Source organism: Macaca mulatta, chromosome 15 (assembly GCF_049350105.2).
Source record: "Macaca mulatta isolate MMU2019108-1 chromosome 15, T2T-MMU8v2.0, whole genome shotgun sequence".
Lineage (NCBI taxonomy): Eukaryota > Metazoa > Chordata > Mammalia > Primates > Cercopithecidae > Macaca > Macaca mulatta.
Genome location: NC_133420.1, coordinates 2,820,826 through 2,834,104, shown reverse-complemented (window position 1 = coordinate 2,834,104; position 13,279 = coordinate 2,820,826). Strand labels below are relative to the sequence as shown.

General features: G+C 47.4%; 1 long non-coding RNA gene across 1 annotated transcript in view; it reads left to right on the top strand.

The window, feature by feature from the left end:
• LOC144334914 (uncharacterized) overlaps positions 1 to 9,943 on the top strand; it is a 108,552-nt gene extending 98,609 nt beyond the window's left edge. The window contains exon 5 of the long non-coding RNA XR_013405172.1: positions 9,526 to 9,943. This is a non-coding gene — a long non-coding RNA (uncharacterized LOC144334914). The remainder of the gene's footprint in view (positions 1 to 9,525) is intronic.
• Positions 9,944 to 13,279: the final 3,336 nt, after the last annotated feature.

Sequence of the window (13,279 nt, the reverse complement as noted above, 5' to 3'; positions counted from 1 at the left end):
TTGGAAATTCAAGGTTTCTGAGCATCCTACATCGAATTTGTACATTGCTGAGACTGTACACCTTTCAACACTTGTTTTTTCCTGCTTTTCGGATCTATACAACCTGGCATTTGGCCGTGGCTTCCAGAACAGGCTGGATGCAGAGTGAAGTCCTCTCCTCACTGTCAATCTTTGCAGATGTCTTTCTTGAGAGTCTCAATTAGGTTTTTACTTAACTAGACTTTTAAAATTGCCATGCACATAACTCTACCAGTTACAATCGTGAGCTAACATGGGTTTTTGGTTTTACTTTGATGAATGTTTAACATTTGCATGCTGGATGTGGGGGTGGAGGTCATTTATCTGCTTTTCATTTCCTTCTTGGTTATACTTAGTGACTTTCAGGTACGGTGTGGAAAGCCTGGCACAGGGTGAATTGCAGGCTGCAGTGTGGCGCAGTGGACGAGAGGCGCGGGCTGCAGTGTGCACAGTGGATGAGAGTGAAGCTATTTCTATCCTCGAGGGAAACACACAGGAAACAATTTAAAAAACTGATCATCTAGCTTGAATGAGGTCCAACAAATTCAGTTTGCAAAGTTTAACTTCCAAGTTAACTTAGTAACTTTTCCCCCAAGTCATTAATTTAGTAGCTTATGTTTATTGCCTAAAGCAAGTGATAAATTCTAAAATGAATGACTAAACATGTAATAATTTAGGCATACAGCACCTGAAGGGAAAACTGCCAGTATGCTAAAATATTGGATACAGATGCTCAAAAAATATAATGTAGCATTCTTACAATGCATGTGCTTTTAGCATGTAACTTGGTGAGTAGTTTTGAGCTATATTTGTAGGAATGTGTATCTTGAATACTTTAGGACACCACTGGAGATGTGTGCTTGAGAGGTATAAATACTGGATGTTCTTCTCCCTTCCCTTAAATGAAAAACATTAGCTCCCTTCCTTTTTATTTTTATTTTTTGAAATGGACTCTCGCTCTTGTTGCCCAGGCTGGAGTGCAGTGATGCAATCTCGGCCCACTGCAACTTCCGCCTCCGGGGTTGAAGTGATTCTCCTGCCTCAGCCTCCCCAGTAGTTGGGATTACAGGTACCCACCACCATGCCCCACTAATTTTTGTATTTTTATTAGAGATGGGGTTTTGCCATAGTGTCCAGGCTGGTCTCAAACTCCTGACCTCAGGTGATCTGCCCACCTCGACCTCCCAAATTGCTGGGATTACAGGTGTGAGCCACTGTGCCTGGCCAGCTCCCTTCTATAATGATTTTACAGTTGTTTTTGCTTTTTGTTTTTTTGAGACGGTGTCTCACTCTGTCGCCCAAGCTGGAGTGCAGTGATGCAAATCTTGGCTGACTGCAGCCTTCACCTCCTGGGCTCAGGTGATCCTCCCACTTCAGCTTCCTGAGTAGCTGTGACTGGACACACGTCACCACGCCCAGCTTTATTATTTATTATTATTATTAGTAGTAGTAGTAGTATTTTTAGTAGAGACAGGGTTTTGCCATATTTTCCAGGCTGGTCTCGAGCTCCTGGGCTCAAGCAATCTCCTGGCCTCAACCTCCGAAACTGCTGGGATTACAGGCGTGAGCACCACATTTGGCCCATTTTTTTTTTTCTTCCAGGATTAGGAGTCGACTTTCAGAAAATCCTTCAACCTTGCAAGCTTAATTTTCCATAAAAATATTCCTCTAGGATAAAAACAAGACACAAAGAAGTACGTGTGGACTGCAGTTAAAAATTTTCAACACAACTTAGCTTAGGAAAGTTGACATTTACAAAGAGCAGGAGGCCTGTTCAGTGCCTTCTAGGCACTGGGAATGGCGGTCTGTGGGCGACCCTAACATGTGCGGCGTCCTGAGACGTGATCGTGGTGTTCACGCTTTTACCGAGGGCTTCCCAGGGGTACCAGAGGCTGTTCTTCTGCAGTCGGCCAGCCAGGCAGCGGCTGCTGGAGAAGGAACAAACAGTAAAAGACAGATGGACATGGTGTTATTGTGGCAGAGAGGTTAAAACCAGGGTCACTTTGTTCTTACAGTTTTAAAAAGCTAATAATGAAGTCCTTAAATATGTTCAGGATTTCAAAGCAGTTGTGGGTGTGTCTGTGTCTCTAGCTCCCGTTCGGGTGCTTCCTGCGAAGAGAGCTCAGAGACGCCACCTTTCCTTGATGAGGTGACAGGGCCTGGAGAGGTGTGAACCCCGTGGTGGGGGGGAAGACTGACCTGGGGTGAGGCTGGGTCAGCGTGGGGATCCACCCCCACTCCACGTTCCTGTAGGGAATCCACAGTTCTAAGTCTTTATGATAGGGGTAAAAATAACCTGGAAGAGGTGTTATTTTTTAAGAAGTAAGTGCCATGCTCTTTTTTCCTCATACTTTTCCGTGTTTAAGCAGCATTGAAGGATTAGGCACTAGTAGCATGTTGTTTTGGAAACAATGTTGTTGGTTATTTTACGTTGAATATGGTACTAAGGTTGCCTGGTAACAGAAGTTTTCCTTAAACAACATAGAACTCTGTTGAATCTGTTGCCCCATTGGCTGAGCCGTCTGAAATCAGTGCAGTAGCAGCTGAAGAGGCCTCTTCCCCTTGGAGGAAGCCGCTGGATTGGCAGGAGGCACCGCTCTTGATTTGAGGGAGTGAGGCGCCTTTGCAGGGACCCCACGTGGCCCCTGCAGCTCTCTCCTGCCCCCTGCTGGTTGGCCAAGCAGCCTTGCGACAGTGTGCTCATTGTGAATGTTCACTGGGGCAGGCCGAGGCTTTTGTTCCAGAAACACTGACTTCAGAAACGGCCGGCTGTGTGTGTTGAGCATGGCAAGAAAGACTTACGTGTGTCTTAAACCTCTTGAACAAAGCAAGTTGATGTTTCAAATGCATCTCAAAGGCTAATGACTTTGCTATGGTCAATATTCAGGAGAAAAGAGGGTTTGATGAAACAGAAAGACAGGAGTGGCAAGTGACATGCTTGTGCCCCGTATGGCTAAGCGATGTCCTGGCCGTTCCACACCACGGCCTCTGAGCAGCCAGCCTGCAGATACTGGGTCAATTTAGATATCCCTGATCTCTGTAGAGGTTTGATCAGGTAGCCCAAGAGCAGATAAACACAAACGCTGACTGGAAACCCTGGCACACGGAGACACTGGAAACAGCAAGCTGCTATTAACATCATAGTAAGAGACAGTCGCCTGCTCTCAGGGGTGTCCGTTTCTTTTGCTTCTAGACGTTCATCTGCGTTACAATACAGTTTTGCTCAGTTTATCCCCATTACTCCACTGTCTTCGCCGTTAAAGTCTCAGTCAGCACTTAGCTCTGACACTGCAGGAGTTTCACTGTGCGGCTGACCAGGCCTACCTGGCTTGGCTGTAAAGCAGGTGAGATTTTCCGGAAGGCAGTGACGAGAACCCGAGGCAGGAAAGAGTGTTGCTGGTCTACATATGGCAGTGCCCCTGCAGCAGAGCATGTACGTGCACGTTCAGGCTAAACAGGTGTAGGAGAGAAGAAAACCACCTACAATTAGTCACTTAAAATGCCACACACCCAACCCTTGAGACCCTAGCACATAGAGTAGTAGTGGTCTTGGAGATGGCAGGTGTGCTGAAGTCTGATTTTCTCACTTAGCTTTTCCAGCAGCGTTTTCCTCATCTCTAAGCTGGGGCTAACAACTGCCACGCGTAGATTTGTGCATGGAACCGTGCGTGTAAAGTGGGGTAGCCCCCAGGACCTAAGAAGGACTCGTGGTCAGTGTCGGTGGTCATGCGTGCTGTACGGGTCCCCCAGGAAGATGATTGCTACATATAACTCCCTCCGTTCAATGTCACTGAATGTAAAAGGTGGGACATTGGCTTCTGATGTGTCTGGTTTGCTGCAGGCCACGCTGCACCCCGTGGTTCCTGAGCCCTGAGCTGAAGTACATCCTGCTGCATCGCCTGTGTCGCTTTTGCTGTGTCACTTAGAGCTCCTGCCCTGGGAAACTTCCTCGCGCCTGACGAGCACCACAGTTTGCAGCAAGACCTGTCCAAAGCGTGGACTGCGAGAGCCCCGCTGTGGTCCTGTCCTCTCCATGTTGGGAGCGACTTTGTGGGGTTTGTCGGCCCTTCTCTCGGGTGTCCTGTGTCTCATGGATCAGCCGACGAGCCCCGTCTGGAGGAGCACTCTGCAAAACGTTGCCGGCCACCCAGATCTCCTAGCGCAGAGTGAGGCCACATCTGCAGACTTGACCGCACAGAGTCCCGAGGCATTCGGCAAGAAGGGGAGTGGGATGTGTGTGAGATCCCACTGCGGAAGCCGGCTCTGCTCCGTACTCTGCGTGCGGGGTGCCTGATGTTCAGACCTGCTGTGTCTATCGGGGGCCATGGCGGGGTGGTGGGAGTGGGGGCAGGGAGCAGCGCGGATGGATCCAGGAAAGGACTTAGTTGAATCCCAGCTGCCCACATACCTGTTGCTGGTCTTGGACAAGGTCCCTAGTTTCTCTGGGCTTTCGGTTTGATTGTAAGACTAGGACGCCGCCCCAGTCTGAAGATGTCGGTGTGTGCGGGAATGCCTGGCGCAGTCACCATGGGTTTTCCTTCAGCCTCCTCCGTGCCCCTCCCTGGGTCAATCAGTATCCATGCGTGCCACAAGTAAATTACAGTCCCTCCGAAAAACCAGTTGACCCGAGTTTTATGGTCGAGCATGGTGAGTGTCCTTGCCAGGAAATGCCACTAGATGTCTTGGGCCTGCTCCTCTACCTCCACAGCAATCCCCGGAACAGGCTGGTTCAGGACGTGGGAGGTGGGAGTCAGTGTTGTACCTAGGACAGGCTGAAGTCAAAGGCTCATTTGCTCTGTGAGGGGTGATCAGGATGACACATCAAGTGGAGCCCCATGGCTGACCCTGGAGGTGGACGGTCGGGTCGGATTGGCTGCCCTCCAGCACGTGTTTCGAGTGATGCCTTCCCTGGGTTACGCAGCCCTGATCTGTAGCGCACAACTTCCCAGCTCCAGCCAGTCTGGTCTTGCCATCTCCTTCCAAGAAGATAGGTGCGGCGCAGTTGCCTTTAAGCGGCTCCTTCTGGACACCGCAGGGCAGCAGCAAGCAAGCATGGGCGACTTTTTTCTTACGTTGACCACAATACGCCGGGCCAGCTTTGCACGATCCCATTCAGCATCACACGTGTGCATCGGCCACTCACCTGTCCATCTGCCACAGACAGGCTTGCACAGGACCATTGAGTGGCCTTTACGGCAAAGAGCCTAAAGGGCTCACAGGAAACCTGGACCCAGCGCAATGGTAAGAGCGCAGCAATACCTGTCATTGATCAAGGGGTATTCTGGGCCCGACATGGTGTTAAGTGATCCAGTTCGGTTAGCACTCTTAGAATTAACCCCCTTTTGCCTATCAGGAAATCGAAGACGGAGGGCATTAACGCCAGGGAGCAGGGAGTAAGGGGACACACAGAGGGGCTGAGGGGCTGGGCATTCTGAGCCCACGGATCTGCCCACAGGCCCCGGCTGCACGGGCACCAGGGCTGCTGCTCTGGAGGGGATGAGGAGCTCTGGGGAAAAGATGGAGCCTGACGTGGGTAAGATTTGGATATTTTCAGAAGAGATTTTCAGCCTGGAATGAGGGTGTAAGTGACTGAATCGGAGTGATGAGCCAGATAGCCCGGCTGCGGGAGCTCCCCTGTGGGGTGAGGGAGGAAGGCCTTGGGGGCGTGTGGCTGAGCAGAGGCGCTGGGTCGCCAGGAGCCGCCGCGGGTTTGGAAAGGGGGAGAAACGCAGCGCCCTGCACTGCAAGGGCACCGAGACGTGGTTGTGGTTCTTCCTGACCGTGACAGGCACAAATGGTGCTGATGGTGGAATGCACGGAGTTTGCCTTCAGAGAACTCCTGCTGTCTTTTAAAACCTGGGCCTCTCATTTAAACTTGGTGGCCTCAGGTGAATGGTCAGAAACAGTTTCTGATGAGGTTGCAGAGACTGTGCATGGCCTCTGATTGTGCACATCCTGTGATTGTGTATAGTCTCTGATTGTGGCCTCTGGCCTCTTTGTGGCCTCTGATTGTGTGGGTCTCTGTGTGTGGTCTCTGTGCAGCCTCTGATTGTGTGTGGTCTCTGATTGTGCTCAGTCTCGGATTGTGCGCGGCCTCTGATTGTGGGTTGTGTGAGTTTCCCGGGATTAAGTAGATGAGCCTCGTGCTGGGGCAGGTGTGCCTTGTGTTGGGCGTGTGGATAAAGAAGTTTAACCCATCTCCTCTTTGAGAATGGCAGGGCAGTAACAAAGGCGGTTGATTTATACATGGCCATCCTCGTGAGGTGAGGACCTGAAAGGTTTACTGCTTTCCCGGAAAGCTGCTCTGGGCGTCACCATCACTGATCATGGACAGCAGCTCAGAAGCCCCCTTAAGGTGCAGGGAGGGACCGGCGCTGGTCCTGTCTGTGCCCAGGCTGCTGGTCACCCTGACGGCCAGGCGATGGCTGCCTGTGCACGAAGCTGGGGTTAGAGTGCATTTGGGCAGTGTCGGCTTTGATTTAGGTCAAGACTGATCAGTCTTCCTAAAATACTAGCCATGAAAGCTTTCATAGATTGTAGTTCTTTGGGAGATTTATATGTGGTTTTTAAAGCACAGGGCCCATGGCCAGTGTTGAATTACATTTTGTTCAGTGTAACTGACAGGACACTGGACCTGAGTCTCAGGCCTGCCACAGGGTTCAGGGAGCTTCAGAGAGGGAGATGTTTGTGCTCAAGTTTTCGCAGATGGGATGGGACATGGGCATGGGGCTGGAATGCTCTAACCTTCAATCTTCAGTCATCGGTATCACCTGTGCACACGCATATCGTTTTCAAAGATGGACAAGCTTTTGGGAAATATCTGAAGACTTTTCCAGTTTTGAAAGAAGCCGGGATGACACTGGAAACGGCAGGTGTCTTGGCTGCTGATCAGGTCCATCACCACGCACATGGTCCCTAACCTGGCCCACCTCTGATCATGCACAGCGGGTGACGAGGTCCATAACCTCACACTTCTGTGCACAGCAGGTGACCAGGTCCCTAACCTCAAAAGCTTCTGATTGGGTGCAGCTGGTGACCAGGTCTGCAACTTCGCATGGCTCTGATTGTGCAGAGCTGGTGACCAGGTCACTAACCACCCACACCTCTATTCATACCCAGCGGGTGACCGGGTCCATCACCTCACACCTCTGATTGTGCATAGTGGGTGACCAGGTCTGGAACCTTGCACACCTCTGATCGTGCACAACGGGTGACTAGGTCCATGACCTCACGCCTCTCTGCACAGTGGGTGACCAGGTCCATAACCTCACACCTCTGATCGTGCACAGCTGGTGGGCACAGGACCCACTTCAGTGAGGGGCTGACTTCCCAGGTGTGAAGGGGGAATGCTGTGTGGCTCGCTAAGCCCCTCCATGCTTTGGGGGCTCCAGGCTGTGGCCGGCAAGTAGGAAGTTGTCCCAGGAGGCTGCTGTGTGTTGGGGATGGGAGGCAGCTGCAGGGTGGAAGTACGATGTTGTCGTAGGGGGCCACTGTGGGGGGGTGGGACGGGAGGCAACTGCAAGTTGGAAGTAGGATGTTGTCCCAGGAGGCTGCTGTGTGTGGGGGAGGGAGGAGGCAACTGCAGGGTGGTGTGGTGGTCCCCGTGCCACTGATTTCAGGTTAAAATAGAATGTGGACCTCTTTTTACCATAGTTTTTAATTACTCCGCTAGTTTGTGTTGCTGTCTCTTGCTATGAAGTCCACAGTCTGATGTCTCTGTGGTCCCCATGTTTCCCTTCTGCTTGTGTTACCCGATCCTGTGGGTCAGCTGTGAGGAAACCACTCTCCACTCCTCATCTGGAGTGGTCTCGAGCTGGGTGTGCTGGTCTCCTTGTGGGCTAAAGTGTTCTTCTGTTACTGTTTTCTCTGTTTCTTGACCAAATTTAGCAGACTTGCGTATGATGCAAACACTTTAAAAAATGTCTTTTGCCTTTATAAAGAAAACACCTGCATTGCTTTAAAATGAACCTTTCCTGTGTCTCCATCCTTCCTCACAGATTGCTCTGTGTTAGAAACTCGGTGGTGTGTGTGCTTCATGGCCTCATTCCATCAAGCACTGTAACCTCTGATTGCAAAAGTGACTATACTCAAGGCAAAAAACTTTGCAAATGTTGAAAAGAAAGAACAAAAACAATATATTGTTCTCTTGTCATCCTGAAATGGCTACTCTTAAGATTTTGATGTAGTTCAAACTACATCAAAGTCTCACCTACTCCTGTGCCAATATTCATCCTTCAGCTCTGCCTCCGTTCTTCCTTTCTTTTTTCATGCTATGGGGTCTGCTTTGGAGATGTTATCTACTTTCATTCTTCCAAAGTCAAGCTTCTAGCTTTGGTTGGAACTGCAGACCCATTTACCCATTCAGCAAATACTTTCTAAGCACATGGATAGTCACTGAGAATACCGTGGTTCACCAACATGACTGCGGCCCCTGCTCACACGAACTTGCGGCCTGATGGGGAGAATGGGCACTAATATGACAATCAGTCTAATGGGTTTCTGATGAAGAATTGAGGAAAGCGCACCAAAGAAAGGGAAGCGGGGTTCTCTAAATTTATGCTGTAAAAGAATCTGGCGTATCTTGGGATGAGAGGTAGAAAACCGATGCATTCTGGAAGGTATGATCCCCTTGCAGTCTGGAGAGAAGTAGAGGTTGCTTGTTGAGGGGGGTGGAGTGTAGGGACACCACGGTCTAAACAGAGATGGGGGTGCGTGCGGAATGCCTCTTGCAGCAGGAAACAGGCACGTGCAAGGAAGTAAACACGGGAGAAAGTGGCACAAGACAAGAATGAAGGCAGGCAGGCAGGGGCTGGGAGATGATGGTAGATGCTTTATTCTCTTAATAACAGCAACAGGATGCTGTTGAAAGCACTTGAGGGAGGTGGGGAAGTGGGTATGACATGTTTTGTGTTTGTAAAATTATCACATTGTCTTACCAAACTATACTCCCTATTTTTTATTTTTACATTTTCCTTTAAGTTCTTAGATACATATGCAGGTGTGTTACATAGGTATACATGTGCCATGGGGGTTTGCTGCACCTGTCGACCCATCATCTAGGTTTTAAGCCCTGCATGCATGAAGTATTTGTCCTAATGCCCTCCCTCCTCTTGCCCCCACCCCCCAACAGGCCCCCGTGTGTGTCGTTCCCCTCCCCGTGTCCATGTGATCTCATTGTTCAACTGCCACTTATGAGTGAGAGCATGTGGTGTTTGGTTTTCTGTTCCTTTTAGTTTGCTGAGAATGATGGCTTCCAGCTTCATCCATGTCCCTGTAAAGGACAGGAACCCATTCTTTTTTATGGTTGCATAGTATTCCGTGGTATATACGTGCCACATTTTGTGTATCCAGTGTATCATTGATGGGCACGAGATATCCTCTTAACATGTGCTCCAGCAATTGCACTCTTAGGTATTTATCCAAAGGAGTTGAAAACTTGTGTTCACAGAAAAACCTGCACATGGACATTTATAGAAGCTTTAATCATAATTGCTCATTTTATTCCAGCTTTATTCATAATTGCTCAAACTTGGAGGCAACGAAGAAACCAAAATGTTCTTCACTAGGTGAGTGGATAAATAACCTGTGATATATCCAAACAATGGAATATTCTTTAGCACTGAAGGGAAGTGAGCTGTCAAGCCATGAAAAGACACGTAGGAACTTTAAACATGCACGGCTACACAAAAGAGGCCCCTCGGAAAAGACTAAATACTGTAAGCTTCCAACTAAAGGACATCCCGAAAAAGGCCAGACTATGGAGTGAAAATGTCCGTGCTTCCCAGGTGTTGGGAAGAGGGAGAGATGAGGAGGTGAAACACGGAGATTTTTAGGATTTTAGTGCAACTGCTCTGTACGATGCTATCATGGTGGATACATGTCATGACATATTTGTTCAAACCCATAGAACAAGCACCAAGACGGAGCCCTCATGTAAACGGTGGACTCTGGGTGACAATATGTCAACGTAGGTTCTTCAATTATTACAAATGCTCCTTCTGGGCAGGAGTGTTGTTAGTTGGGGAGGCTGTGCACGTGGGGGAAGGGAAGGCATATAGAAGGTCTCTCTGCACCTTTCCCTCAATTTTTCTGTGAACGTGAAACTGCCTAAAAGATAAAGTGTATTTTTAAAAAAAAATAAAGGAAACAAAAAGTCCTCACAAAAATCAAATGAGAAAATGATCACACTGGGTGCTTCAGGTCAAAATGGAAGAACAAGGGCTGTATTTACCATCCCACCTGATGACTTTTTTCTCACTGCTTTTCAGCATTTTTTTGGAGTCTAGTCAGTGCAATAAGGCAAGTTAAAACACATAAAATGCACCCTTATTAGAAAATAAGATTTAAAACTATCTGTATCTGCAGGTGACGTGATCACCCGTGTGGAAAATCTCCTGAAATCACAAAAAGCCACTAAAACTACTAATAATAAATTACTTACTAATAAGTGAGTTTGGGTTTAGCTTGTATCTTGCAAACTTTCCATAAGCAGTATTTATCTCTTTATACACTGGCAAAGAAATAATTGGAAATGGAAATTTACAAAGTAATATTAAGACTAAATCTGACAAAAGATGTGTAAGATCTATGCACTGTAAAGCAGGCAGTGATGCTGAGATAAATTAAAGAACTAAATAAATGAAGTGATATACTGTGTTCATGGATCAGCAGGCTCAATATTGTTAAGATGTCAGTTCTGCCCTTGTGGAGCAGAGGTTTAATGCAATTCCAATCAAAATCCCAGCATGATTTTATTTTATTTTTTTTCAGTAGAAATGAACTAGCAGATTCCAAAATGTGTCTGGAAATTTAAAGAACCCAAAAGAGCTAAGACAACTTGGAAAAAAAATGGTGGAGGACTTACCTGAACTATCAAAACTGGGTTAATGAAACCTCCTAGAGGGTCTAGTAATAATCTCACAAACATGTTACCTATACATAGTGGATTTTTGAAGAAAGGTTCAAAGACATTAAATTAGAGAAAGGACGATAATGATGATAGAAGGATTAACTACTACAGGCCAAAAAGGGAAAAAAGAGCTCCTGTTAAATATCTTCACATTGTTGGTGTCACTCATGCAATTCAATTCACATTTTGTATATCTAAAAGTTGAACAGACTTCTTCATTCTCTTTCCCCAATTCACTCCACAGAGATGCTGATGTCTTTCCGTGGAACTTGGAAGTTTGCTATTCTTTTTAAAATGACTCTCTTAGATACTGTTTCTGCAAGAAGTTGTGGGACTGTAACTTACAAATACTGTTCTAAACCTTGGAATCACACGTTTCCCTTTTTCTCTACTTATCGTTTCTAGTCAGTTTCCCATTTCCTCTTCTTCATATTTGCACTGCATTCCTTCTAGTTCAGGCTCTTGTTACCCCACTTGATCTCTTGATGTGGTCACCTGAATGTCCTTCATGTTCCAGCCTCCTGGAATCCTTCCTTCATGACCCTGAAGAACTGCCCTCCAGACCCGCAGGTGTGACCCGGAATCAAGGATCTCAAAGCCGAGTGGGATCTGAGAGGCTATCTAGACCAATCCTCCATTACAGACGTAAACCTTTTGATGACTTCACTTCAGAGCCCAAAATATTTGCACTGCAGGCAGAATCACCTAAATCACTTAATGTGATGTTCAGTCTTCCCGTGGTATCTTCCTCTCTGCATCTCCCTACTTTCGGTCAGCCATTTCTCACTCATGACACCGAACCCTTCATTCACATCACATTATTGTTCTTCTCCACACACACTTGTTTGTTTTCTGCCTGGGTTTTTTGTTACATTCTTCCCTCTACTGGCAATATCATTTTCCAAGATCTGACTACAGAATTTTAACGTATTCCTCAGAATGACTCACATATCACATATTCGACCAAATGGCTGCAGATTCTGTCACTTCCTCTCTTGTCCTATGGCAACCTGGAGAATCTTCTTCTCTTAGCCAATAGGATTTATCATGGTCCTTCTTTATCTTAACAATAGTTTAGCAGGACTGAGAACTGGGAAGTAGATTTTTCTCCCAGGGGTGAGAACTGTCTTAGTTTAGCAGATCTCCCTGGGTCTCCATTCTGGTTGTAGAAAAGCAGCCCATAGGGCATGGTGGGGAGGAGAAGAAGGGGAACTAAGCTGTGTTGCATGAAGATGGACAGTTGTGACCCTTACTCCAGGGTTGGGAGTTGAGGCCCCTAGGAAGGAGAAGCTGTAAGGATGAAGACGAGGCATAAAAAGTGATGCAGGCCGGGTGCGGTGACTCACGCCTGTAATCCTAGCACTTTGGGAAGCCAACGTGGATGGATCACGAAGTCAAGAGTTCAAGACCAGTCTGACCAATATTGTGAAACCCTGTCTCTACCAAAAATACAAAAATTAGCTGGGTGTGGTGGCACATACCTGTAGTCCAGCTACTCGGAAGGCTGAGGCAGGAGAATCACTTGAACCCAGGAGATGGAGGTTGCAGTGAGACAAGATCATGACACTGCACTCCAGCCTGAGTGACAGAGACTTCATCTCAGGAAAAAAAAAAAAAAAAAAAAGTGATGCATAGTAACAAGACTGCCCGAGGAGAAGAGGCAATCAGCAACCTTCTCCAGGGTGGGATGGCTGAAGACCCTTTAAGAACAAAGGTGTCTACTTTCCTTCTTTAGGATGCTCTATCGTGATTTAATGAACCCTCCCAATCTACTGTATTCAGTATTTGGCATGAGTCCATTTAGGGGAATTCTAGAAAACATAGCTGGCTGTTACCAGGTTAATGTAGATTGGGAGGTAGGGAAAAACCCCAGGAGACACGTAGGAAGGACAATACGTGAAAACAGAAGAAACTTGGAGTCAGTTCACCCTTCAAACAAAATCCAGTTTCCAGAAGACATTGTGAGGGCTGCTGGGTCTTCCTCGCCTGCAGATGGGGGATTCCAGATAATTATTATACTTGAATCTCACAGGATGGGGTGATCACCACCTGCTCTCAAATGGGATGAGTTACAATATCTTCTATCGGGAGGCGGTAAATAAGAGGTTAGGTACACGTCTGTAGTCATCACAATTTTGTCAAGATTGCTATTTTTACTTCCATGTCATAGATGGGGAGCCTGATGCTTGTGGAAAGGATTTGCTCAGGGTCTCACCATTAAAAGTGGCAGAGGAAAGATTCCAACATGTTTTAAAAGCTGCAAACTGAGCCGACTCCCATCCTTGCTGTCATACCGACTTTGAGATTTCAATCCTCCTGAAGGCAGGAAACTTATTCCATTTGCTTTTATAC